The following is a 12,195-nucleotide window of genomic DNA, read 5'->3' as shown; positions in this document are numbered from 1 at the left end:
TACTTAAATGAGTATAGAGCTCCTGAAGTATTTTATATTCATTCTTTCCCATGAACAGCAAGAAAAATCTGAGACAAGACAACTTTAGGGACTTCATAGTGGTCTGAGAATACACAATAAAAGAGGTCTTAGTGCTTATGGTTTTTTTTTAATTAAGTTAGTATCCAGACTAAATATTTGCATTCACATCTTAAATTTTAAGGAATATTTGATTTTAAAAAAAGATCCGTTTCTACCATTAGCTTCTTAATTCACACTTCCATATGAGTACTCTAAGTGCCTACGGTAGGTTTTATTTAATGAAAATTTGCAGAGAACAATTTATATTGAGAATTATCATTTAATATCCATGATTTTACTTTTACAGTGTTGATGCGCTCTGCATTTTATCACACTTTTATTTCCAGAATCTGGGAAAGGTGTCAAAGGCTCCCATCCTCAGTCAGGAGAGCAACTGCATCCGTAGAGTTTCATCAGTCCTTTGCACAAACTTTTAAAACCTTCCTTGTTCTTTTAAATTTCTCTGTTACTGCATCATCCTCACACAGTGCTGTCACCACAGCCACAGTGATCTTTTTTCCTTTTTCCTGCAGAGCATGCTACTGGCATATATGAGATGCCATCAAAAAAGCAAGCTTAAGGCTCTAATACAATTGAAGGACTTGGTATAGAAGGTCATTGAAGAATTAAGAAACGCTGCTTGAGCACACTTCACAGCAAGGAGGAAGTTAAAATTACGGTAGTTTAGAAAGTGGTCTTTAAAAACATTGTACTCTAATCCTTTACCCTTCCTGAAAGAAATACATAATTGCTCTGTACCCCAAGATTCCTGGAAAACTGCACTCAAATGTCCCCTGTTCAAGTTTTCCAGAGTCATTTCTCCCTTCAAATTAGAGCTGTCTTAGTGATTCATGATTCCTCGAAAATTATTACAATGAGAACAGTTTGTCAAGAGCAAAACAAACAATTTGCAAACACTTGAGCATTTACTGAGTCCTGGATTCCATCCAAGAAATGGACTTTTAGCCCATGTTAGGAGATTGTTGGAAATTTACTGTTGCCTCCCCTGATATTATTTAGCTATGCAAGGAAGGAAAATAAAACTGATCTTGAGCTTCTTCAGCCAAGGACACTCTCAGCTATTCTTCATGCAGGCTTACAGCATCTAAGTAAGAGTTTACTTCATGTTCTTGACTGAAAATTGCAGAATAATGTTTTTTTTTGTTTTCATGAAAGAGTTAAACAATTTTGTCCCCATCAGATACTGGAAATACAAGGGTAGTGTAAGTTTTTCCTGGGTGTGAACTCATTTCTAATTAAGCCAGGGTGTGATTTGTAAGTTCTGCCAGTGAGAGGAATAGGTGTGGAGGCTGGGACAGCTCTGTCTTGGACTCTTCCCTTCAGCAGCCAATGGTGAGAAAATGCAGTTTTTGATGTAGCACAACAAAACCATTTTACTGGTGTATATCAGCTTTACAGAGCCTTCATATTTTCTGTTCTCGTTTTTGTCTGTACTGCTACGTGCCTTTCTTGTCATCCTTTAATGCTGGCAGGGAGCTTATATGTGGACATTTACCTTTAGGTCTAAAGCTATTACTTCTCCGTAAGAAGTAACTTTCATTCTCCTTCTTTCCCAATGTCAGAATTATCGTTACTATATTCTTTTAATTGCAAATGTTCAGTGCCCACCTCTGTTTTCCCAGCAGCTCAGTTCACAGCCATCATAAAGCCAGACTACTTTTCTCTTTCACGAGTTTTAATTTAATTAACAGTAAGACACACAAATTGGGTTTGAAAAAAAAATTAATAAGAATTAAACAGAACACCAGATGGCTGTGTAAATCCTATTTAACAGAGAGCTGGAAGAGGAACTTTTCTCATAACTGTATTATTAATAATTAACATAAGGAGGATGCTCTGAACAGAATACTCGTGGCTGCATTAGATTATAATTTTTCACTGCATTGGTCACGCGACTCAGCCACTCAAGTCCCAGCTCTCATCAATGGCTGCAATAACCTGTGCTCCCCATTCACTTGCTGAGAGGATGCGGTTTTACCCTGCACAATGTCCTGGGCATGAAATGCCTTCCGAGCTCCTTCTCATCGTTGAATGTGGCCCCACCTGCAGCATTTCCTGAATGGGAAAGAAAACCCCTCACGTGCAGGAACAGCCACTGCCCCAAACTCATCCTGGGACAGGCATCAGCCAGCACTTTCTTATAGAGGTTGACTGGAAAAGCTTTGCAAGAGGATCACAAGAAAATAAGCTATAGAACTGAGGGCAAGAGAAGCCCAGGGAGGACAAGAAGTTGTGAAACTCTTTTGCCGTGCACCATGGTGGGTAGCTGTGGCTCTGCGAGCTCTGTGTGCTCTCCATTTGCAGTTTTCCTGCAAATTCCTGCAATGCCGTGCCCTGGTGAGGGACTGCTGCAGGGGGAGGGCAGAGAGGGCATGCTAGGGCACACCACCCACCGCCTCAAACAGCCTGTGCGTGAGCCTTAACACAAATGGAAAACTGCATCTTGGAAACCAAAATGAAATGTTTCGGCTCCACAGCTTTCAGAGATGTCTAGGTCACAAAAAATATTTTTTTCTTTTTTTTGTCTTTCTTTGGAACAAAATTAAGTTTAGGAATTTCCCATGGGACAAACATTGATATTTCTGTACCCCAATGGTTTAACACACACAGATATGGCTTAAAGCAGGACTGGGTTATGTTTTACCATCTAAATGTGAAGACTCAAGGAGGAGAACTCTGAAAAAAAAAAAAAAAAAGACTTTTGGGAAGTTGGCTTTTTGCTTTTGTTTCTGTAATCCCTGGTTAATTTTTTCCCACTCTCTAGTTTCCAGAATATTTAACTGAGTACTTGTGGAGTCGTTGATGGCTTGGACTGTGGTGGTAGGGTGAAAAGTGTTTCTTGTCTCCATCACTGGAGGGCCAGTTGATACTGTACAAATGTAACTTAATTTCTATGTGAACAGTAGAAACACTGTGGTCATTCTGGACTCTTAAGTTTGTCCATGTAATTTTTCTTTTTACATTTTTAATTGCACATTACAGATATTTCATCAGTGATTGGAAAGGGAAGGAGTTACTTCCCTTCCTCACAGAAAGTGTTTCTATGTCTCTGAGAATTTCATTAGCAAGGTTCCTTCCTCCCACTAAAAACAGTGATTCTGATGATTTCCTTTTGCCCAGATGTTTTAATTTCTTTTCTTTTCCAAGATGAAGCTCATTTTGTTATTTCCTGCCCATACATCCATCCTCTCTAGGCTTAAATGAATCATTTCTCCATCCTGAGTGGTGTTTACAATATTCCTCATTTACTGTAATATGCAGATTTAATTATTTTCATTTGCAAAGTCCCACAGGGTCTTAGATGTCCACCAAGACATTGACAAGAGAGCACGGGAACACATCAAATCGATTGTATGGATGCCCATCACAGACAAAAGGACTTAAAATTACCTTTATTAATAACAAAGTTCTGTTAGAAAAGAGCAATTAATATGGCCTGCTATAAACCTGACCTTAGCTGCCCCCAATTTTGGCTTCATCTATCTCCCCATAGGCAGTAGACCTGCTAAAGTGTATTTTGGATGGGAAGTCAGATGGGGACGAGTACAACTCCTCAAAAAAAATTAGTAAGATTCAGTATTTCAGGTTACTGAGGGAAGTTTCCTAAGTGGTGTTCAAATTCAGGTGTCTACATGGGTACTGACCCAGTGTGCAGCTTTCCTGCCTGGAGTAGCACATCTGTAGATATTTACATTTGAGTACATTTTTGGGACTCTGTACCTTGTGGTGAGAGGAGTCTCATCCTGTGAGTCTTTCTCTCCATCAGCTCTGCTAGGAGGGAGTAGAGCCATCTATACCAGAGGCATCTGAGCTTGAGCACCAACCCACCCTTTCCTCACCACGTAGCCAAGGGAAAATAGTTTATTGACTCTCCTGGGGAGGAAGAGGTTTTAACATTTTAAATTTCTCCTTCTGTGCCCACTGTGGTTGTTTTTTTCATAGATACCAAAGGGAATTTGTTGTTTGGTAGCTTTTTATTGTGGCGTGTTTTCTGATGAATAGTTAAATAATAAGGATTTCCAGGTGGTTTTGATTTTGGACAGATATGAAAACCCTGGAATGCTAGAGGCTGGGACTTGCGATTCATTTACTTGTTTCCAGATAAATAATTCAGTGATAAGATTTATTCTGTAAAAAGAAGAGAAACCAGACATTAGCAATAAATCTCAGCAGAAAAGCATGCAACCCACTAGAACAGGAAACTGAAGTTTGCTCAAGAGCCAACCACCTTTTTCACTACCCTGTAGAAGAGTGCTCAGCACAAAAAAGAGCCTGTCTTTGTCTCAGGGAAGTGAAATTGTAAGGAAATTTTAGTCAGAACGAGATTTAACCTGAAGCAATTAAAGAATTTGTGTAAATTCTCCATTTTCTAGTTATACACCTCAAATATATCAGACTTAATTTTATCATATGAATTGACAATGTCACAGAACAACAAAAAAATCCCCCTCCATGCCTTCCGTTACTAAGAGGATTATTAATTTATTGTTTTCACTCCTCACTGGAGAGCATTTCTTTCAATAGGTGAATTGCATTTGAAATTTTCCTGGCAGCTTTCTTTACCCCATTATTCTTGTTTTCTGTTAGACTAATCTGTTTTATGGGGTTTTATTTTGTGCCTGTTCATCATTCTGGCGCCTGGTCACATCCCGTTTCCATCCGTGTTGCTCATTCAGATGGGACCATGCCGTGTCCTTTACAGAGCTGCACTGCACGGGTGGTTTGGGGCAATGACACAAGCATCGGGATGCTGGGATGACCTTCACTGCCTTGCTGCTGTCTTCTTGTCACCTTCACAAAGTGAGATCCTGGCCTGTCAATGTACTCGCTGATTTAGCAGAGAGCAGATCCATCCCCAACAACATTCTTGCTTTTATAGAGCAGACCAAGTCATGGGAAAGAGGTGTGGTTGTAAACTGTAGCTGTGCTAAGGCTTTAACTGTTCAGAATCAGAATTTTGGTTTAGATAACTCAGGTCAACCAGCAAGTGGATCCAGATATTGGATTTCCATAAAACTGGGGATATGTGGATTTCTTGGGATTTGAAGTGAGCAAGTATTTCCCCTCTGAGAAGTGGCTCCTGTAAGAAAGATTTTTTGGTTAAGAAGGGTCCATGTGAAAGGTTTTACAAAGGTGTAATTTATTACTAAAACCATAATAAATGCTTCTGGCTTTATGCCTTAAAAATAACTCAGAGACTGAGGTTGCACAATTCATTTTTATTTTGTCCTGATAATTTCATCTCATCTGGGCTCTGCCTACAAATATAAACCTTTTCTCTTTGCTACCAGATTTATAAACCTGACGTTAGACTCCAGATATCCAGTCTGAATATTCACCAAGGCTGTCATAAAGAACATGTACAGGATGAGCAAGAACCTCATGAATATGTGTGTGATACCATTAGACAGTCAAATGAACCTCAGGGACAGAGTGAAAGCTGCAGAAATCCTCAGGGCAGGGATGTCTCCTTCCTTCACGTTCTCTCTGTGTCTGCAGCAACTGCAGTATCTCAGGAACTTTTCTCGTGTAGTGTTTATTTTATGTCACAGTCAGATCCCATCTAAACCTCTCTTGATCAGCTGAATTTTCTTTCATCCAAGTGGAACAGGCTACCATGAGATTCTTTTTTTGCTTCCCTATGAAGGAATTTGGACCTGCTGATTTACTCTCCTTTGTAAGGTTGCTCCGGTGGAAAGGGTTTTAAAACCTGGGCGTGTGGCCACGGATAGAATTTAACTGTAATTAGAGCAGGTCCCTTTTGTGAAAAGGTCACAGTCTCACAGCATGGGTACTTGGATTGGAACTTGACTTATGATATTTAATTCACAAGTAATAGAGCAAGTAGTTTTCTACTTCTTAAACTTTCTACAGTTTTACTTGCACCCCTTATCAGGCACAGCAACACCGAGCCAAGCTCCAGCCGTATTTACTTTCTGACAACCTCATTTGTCATAGTTTGATAGCACAAGCTCTTGCTAAAGGCAGATTGTTTTCTGCACTCTGGGTCATGAAATAAATGTATTATGTCCCATCTGCTTCTGTTAAAGTGTCTCAGAATAGTTTCTTCAAAACAAAGCACTCTGTTCACTTAGAGGTTCACAGAACAGAGTACAACGAGAAGATCAGAAAAGGCACATGCATGTGTTGGCCTTTTCCTGCACTGTGCATTTCCAGCAAGGTTCAGGGATTTCCACTGGGCTTTGTTGCTCCTGCTCTGTGTTGGGTGAAATGACTCTGCAAACAGGTGGGTCTTTTATGGATCAAAAACTGTTCTGACATGTTTTTCAATTTTGGTTTGGGGTTTTTTTCCAAAAACAGAAAATCATTTTCTTCACTATAGATCCAAATTCTTTGTTTAGGATTTGAAGCTTAAAAATGCTTAAAATATTGAAAGAATCGTCAAAAATCAGAAGTTTTTTCAAAGTAAAGTAATTCTGTTGTGTTTTAATATTTTCATTACCTTTTTCTACTGCTGTGGACATGTGTTTACCATTTATTTCATTGGACCCTCTTTCGTGAATGTAGCAGTATAGTTTTTACCTTTTGGGGAACAGCGGTCGCATCCTGCTTCCACTATTCCCTGAGTTTCTTCCACCCCTACCAATGTTTGCTGAGCACCTTCAGCAACCCACTGAAAAGAAAACCCTCCTTTGACGAGGGTTTCAGTGGAAGAAACTCAACATTGTCTACACAGAAGCAGAGAGGGGCAAGCCCAGCTTTCCAGCCCTCCCTGCCCCTGGTTTTTCTCCAGCCCAGCACCACTGCTGAGCAAATGCCAGCTCACCCTCCAGCCCAGGGCTGGCGTCAGTCCTCCTGTGAACACCAGCACAGCAAGCTCAGCTTGGGCTCTGTTTGTCTGGGAGGTGTGTCATGTAGTCTTCTTAATAATACTTAGATTCAGACTAGATATAAGGAAGAATTTTTTTCCTATGAGGGTGGTGAGGCAGTGTCCCAGGTTGCCCAGAGAAGCTGTGGATGCCCCATCCCTGGAGGGGTTCAAGGCCAGGCTGGATGAGGCTTTGGGCAACCTGGGCTGGTGGGAGGTGTCCCTGCCCATGGCAGGGGGTGGCACTGGGTGGTCTCTAAGGTCCCTTCCAACCAAACCAGTCTGTGATTCTATGATCTCTTCAGAGCAGGCAATGTGTGTGGTTCAGATCCCACCTGTTTTTTCCCCACGAGTGGATCCCCGCAGTGCGGCGCCTCTGCTCCCTGGTGACATCCTGGGGAAAATGGGAAAAGCCACACATATGGTCAGATTGATGCCCCTCTCACTTTCCCTTGTAACTCAGAGGCACAGCATGATGATGGACTCAAATGAGTCATGGAAACAAGTTTTGGGTTTTTTCGCTGGGATCTCTGGCATTGGAGGCGTTCTGAACCCAAGCAGGGGTTCCTGCGAGGTGTGCAGGTGCTGCAGCATCCAGAGTGTGAATCAGTGTGGGCTTGCAGAAGCGATGAGCTACATGAAAAGACAAATGTTTAATAATGAACCCCAAAAGGTTGTTCAAAGGGCATGAATGCAGCTACATGATGGAAAGAAAAAAGGCTCGTCCCTGCCCCTGCCTGTGTCTCTTGACATTGCCAATGTTCTCCTGGAAATCTGTTTAAGCAGCTCCTTTTCCAGCTCTGCTCCCTGATTAAACACACCGCTGCCTGTCTGAACTGCAGCTTTTGTTTGCTGAGGTTTGCCAGCGTTTGCTCTAAGGCTTATAGCAAAGGGACGAGATGGAGGGGACATGACAGGAGCATCTCTGTGAGAGCAGGACATTGAAGTCACAGGTTTGTGGTGTTAGTTCTGACATAGGGCTGAGGTTTTAAAAGGGTTTTCACTGGTTCACTGATGAGATTTTCCCTCCTACCTCAACCCCTGTCTATTTAGCATAAGGTGCACAAGCAAAGCACGATGATCCTGTCTGAGTGGCTTATTCTTTTGCCTCAGTGGTGGATTTCTGCACTCAGAAAGCAATTAGAATTATTTCAGTAATAAAAGAGATATTGGCTTTTTTCTGCACGATTAATTCCAGTCATCTGAGGCTGACCTCTGCCATTTACTTGTCTTGCCATAAGTTCCCTTATTTCTGCTGACAGCAGTTTTGTGTCCAATATAGATTTTTTTCTTTTTTCTTTTTTTTTCCTTTTTTTTTTTTAAAATGTCTGAGCATCATCTAAAGAACTTTGTTTTTCTTGGGTTTTGTTTTTTTTTTTTTTTTTTTTTCACCTGACTGGAGCTGATCTGTTACCTGCTACAGGATAAGAGAGATGTCCTTCAGGTAGGGACTGCGGGGTGTTTTGGACAGGGGATTTAAACTGTGCCTAACCACTGACAGCTTAGGCTGATACTGAACAGCACCAGTAACCAGAGTCCTCATCACAGACTCTTTCTCTGTCCAATATAATAGAAAATAAAAAATGAAAGTCTCTCTGTCATGGTGTTTTCTATCAGAAGTAACTTCCTATACAGTTATAGAACTATAAAGGTACCTTATTGTCTGTGCAGCGAAACTCACACGTTTGTGAACAAGTATACTGAGGAAAAACACTCACTGTGTCATTTTTTTTTTTCCCGCCGTGCATATACATGATGTGCTATGAGAAAGAGCTGTCATACATCAAATTCGATAGAACTGGGGAAAAGTTATCATTCAGTGTGGTATCCACTGTGGTCTCTAAAACATTCTTTTTACTTCCATGTGTAAAAAAGTTTCATTGGGCTCTTTGAGTTCCCACTGAAGGCTTTGAGAGATTTTTTTCCATATTCTAGACAAATATCTCATTCATTTAATCCCCTGTAGCACAGAACAGTGGCTTTTGGAGGTGTCAATACTTTCCTGTGTCTTTCAGTGACTCACAAAAAGCCATTTTGGCCACTTCATTGTTTGAGCTGGCTCTTCAGATTGATGTGTCTTTTTTTTTTTCTTAGCTTTTTGTGATGGGTTTACCTTTGGCTGGGAGCCAACTAGACACAGCCACTCACTCATTTTATAATTATAATAAAATGAAAATATTTTTTTAACTTAAAAAAAAATGTGTAACTGATAGGCTGGAAGGAAGAACAATTTTCTTCCGAAATTACAGAGGCATGCATGGTACAAGCAAAAACCATCCCCTTTACTGGGGTCCCTGTGATACAGGACCAGAAAAGCTGCCATGCATTTTCTGAACACAGAAGCATTGGAAAACATTTTGCTTGAGCTCCCAGATCCTGATACATTACATTTATCAGCTTGGAGGGGACTCACTCTGCCCATGAGATAAAGCACTTAATGCTTTTAAATGGCTCTTTTTGGACCCACACAGTCCCCGCCGCTGCCAGTGTTTCCATTTCCATTGGGGATATCTTGCCCTTCTGCACAGCCGTGACCATGCAGGTCTTGTTGCAATGCTTTCTGCCTTTCTCTTCTTCTGGGATGCAGCTCAGGAGCAGCCACAGTTTGCCCCCAAAAGCCTCTGAGCCTCATTTTCCAGTGTTGAAGAAAGGGAAATAGCATTTAAAGGGAACTTTGTAAAAGCATTGCACCTGAAATTCAATCTACCACATCACCATTTTTCATTACCCTTTGAAGTATTCTGCCTCAAAGCTTTTGTCTCAAACGCTGCTCTTTCCTGTGCTATGACACTAAGCAAAGCATTAGTGTAATCTTTAACTTGGTGTCAGTGCCCACTCCCAAAAGAGAGAGAAATTTAAACAGCTCTTTAATGTCTCTGATGAGATCTAAGATGAATTTCTGACATTTTGATAGAGGGTTGGCATTGTCTAAGGGTCACTGCCTATTTCATTAATATCTGACGGAGCTAACGTAATGACAAACTGTGCTGCTTGCTGTGAGCAAATAACAGATCAAAACTCATTCATGCTCTTATCTTTCTTATCCTGATTTTATTTTTCCCTCATTTTTATAATAATCAGAGTAAGATGAACACCATCAAGCCTCTACGGCATGCTACCAATCTTTATTGCCTTGTACAAAATAAATTCCTCCCATGAACTAGGTTTTGTGGCAATTCCTTCTCAATTTTCCTATATTTGTATTTTCATTGTAGCTGTTCCCAGACAGAGCACAACACTGAACAGATCAGAATGTCTGATGAATTCTCTGAAATGCCAACCAGCAAAGTCTTCAACTGTCTCATTGCCAAGGACAACTGGATTTCTTTGTCTGAATCAATTCTCATAGTGCAGTGAACAATTACAAGAGCAGGAGGAAGCCTGGCTGTTGCTTTGGCCCTTCATCTCACCAGTCTGCACACCTACCAGTGTAATTTTCCTTTCCAGGAGTTGCTACAATTGCTGTTGAATTCATCATATCTGAAAATAAAATTTACAAAAAGAATCAATTCTCTGTCTAGCTCCCTTCTACTTCATCTTTCTGTCTATTTGCCAGAAAGACAATAAGCCCTAGCAGCATTAGCACAAACACAAACACTGGCATTAGGAAATGCCTCCTTGCAATACTGCTGTCATCACCTTCACCTTAAGCTTTAAATGCTCAGAATGGCTAGGACTGACAAACTATAGATTATCTTTTTTTGAAAGCTTTCTTTTTTTGAAAGCAGCTTAAAAGAAAGCATATGAAAATGTTAATATTTCCAGAAAAAAAATTCTAAAGACAAAAGAGGTTAAAAGTACAAAAGTTCCTCACTTTGGTTGATTTATGCAGTGGAAGGGGTAAAGCCTTATTTTCTATTTTTTCCTTTCTGAGAAATGCAGACCCTGAAGCCTGATTCGTCTGAAGAAGCACATTTTAAATCCCAGCTAATGTACTCTTAAAGAAGGAAACGCGCTATCCCACAGCAATCCTAATTACCATGCAACCGTATTTCATTCTGCACTAGCAATGAACCAACCATCGAAACTAACGGTCACAGTTCGGTTATTATGCAAACATCTAGAAAGAGTCCATTAAATTCCTGATTTGATCATCCTTTCATAGATAGAGAAGAGGAAAGCAAAATTAGAGTTTTCTCTATTTTTCAGTCCCCATAAAAGTCCAGACTGAAACCCCTGCAGCTGGCTGACGCAGGGCAATGGGGCAGCTGCCAGACAGGGTCCATGTCCACCCTTCCAGGCAGGGGCAACAGTGGCCACCAAGCCCTCTTTGTAGCCTCTGCTTTCCTCCTGTCTTTTTCTCTCTACACCCTTAATCCTCCCCCTCACCTCTAGAAAGTTCTCTTTTTTTGAAATAGTGGAAGGTTTTATATTTTCTTCCTAAGAACATTTATTCACCTGCAAAACTCATAAATGAACCATTCAGTTCTGCCAATGTAATCAGCTGCATTAGCAACATATTTATTTTTCATCTTTTCTTTCAGTTATTTTGCCTTTTAATTATCTTTCTTTGTGATTAAAGATAGTCACATTCTAAATTCAATCCCCCTGAAGAACAAAATGGAATAAAGAAGTTTAATCTTTTATTAGAAAACTCTTCTGTGGGATCCAGTGGTGCTGTGATTTTACCATTAAGAAATTGCCCTTTTCAGTTGTCTGCTGCTTGCCTTTTCTTTGTCCTCTGAACAATAAACTGAAGAGTCGTCTCACTTGCAGGATACAAAACATGTACGTTCTGTACCAGAGCACCACAGCTTTTCCTTCTGCTTTTAAATTTGTCTTTTTGTCCAATCGGTAAAGATTGAGCTGTCATTTTTTGAAAGGTAATCCGAGATAAAGCATTTAAAGGAGATAAATACCAGCCAGACCTCTCATAGTTTACAGGAGAAGAGCCATGCAGAATGGTTCACTTGGAGTCCACATGCAGTGAACAGAACAATATCATATTAGTGCTGCCTTGAGCTGCTATCTCAGTGGCCTATCTCTTTAGCAAGTTATCGGAGGTTTTTTCTTCAACTTGTCATCAAAGTGCTTCTCTGTGTCTTTTCTGAATGTCCACATAGACTGTCTCAGACGTAAGTGCTGACCCCACAGAGGCACTTTGTCAGTGCTGGCCACCAAAGAGTGTTGGGTTTTGGCCCAGATGGTCTGCTGTCCAACACAACTTTTATCTAGAGAAGACAAGAAGCAGAAGTGAAATATGTTCTACCGGTACCTGGGTGCCTGGTTTGCAGTCTTCTGTTTGTGACACCATAAGCTATGTTGGACAATAAAGATGGTCCCTG

The 12,195-nt window shown here is 40.7% G+C and overlaps 1 protein-coding gene across 1 annotated transcript in view; it reads left to right on the top strand.

Annotated features, from left to right (window-relative positions):
- TRPC7 (transient receptor potential cation channel, subfamily C, member 7) overlaps positions 1-12,195 on the top strand; it is a 67,033-nt gene that overhangs the window by 24,846 nt on the left and 29,992 nt on the right. The window lies entirely within an intron of this gene.

This window comes from Pterocles gutturalis, unplaced genomic scaffold (assembly GCF_000699245.1).
Source record: "Pterocles gutturalis isolate BGI_N339 unplaced genomic scaffold, ASM69924v1 scaffold3578, whole genome shotgun sequence".
NCBI classification, from domain to species: Eukaryota; Metazoa; Chordata; class Aves; order Pterocliformes; family Pteroclidae; genus Pterocles; species Pterocles gutturalis.
The sequence above is the reverse complement of the archived record's forward strand: the minus strand, read 5'-3'. Positions and strand labels throughout refer to the sequence as shown.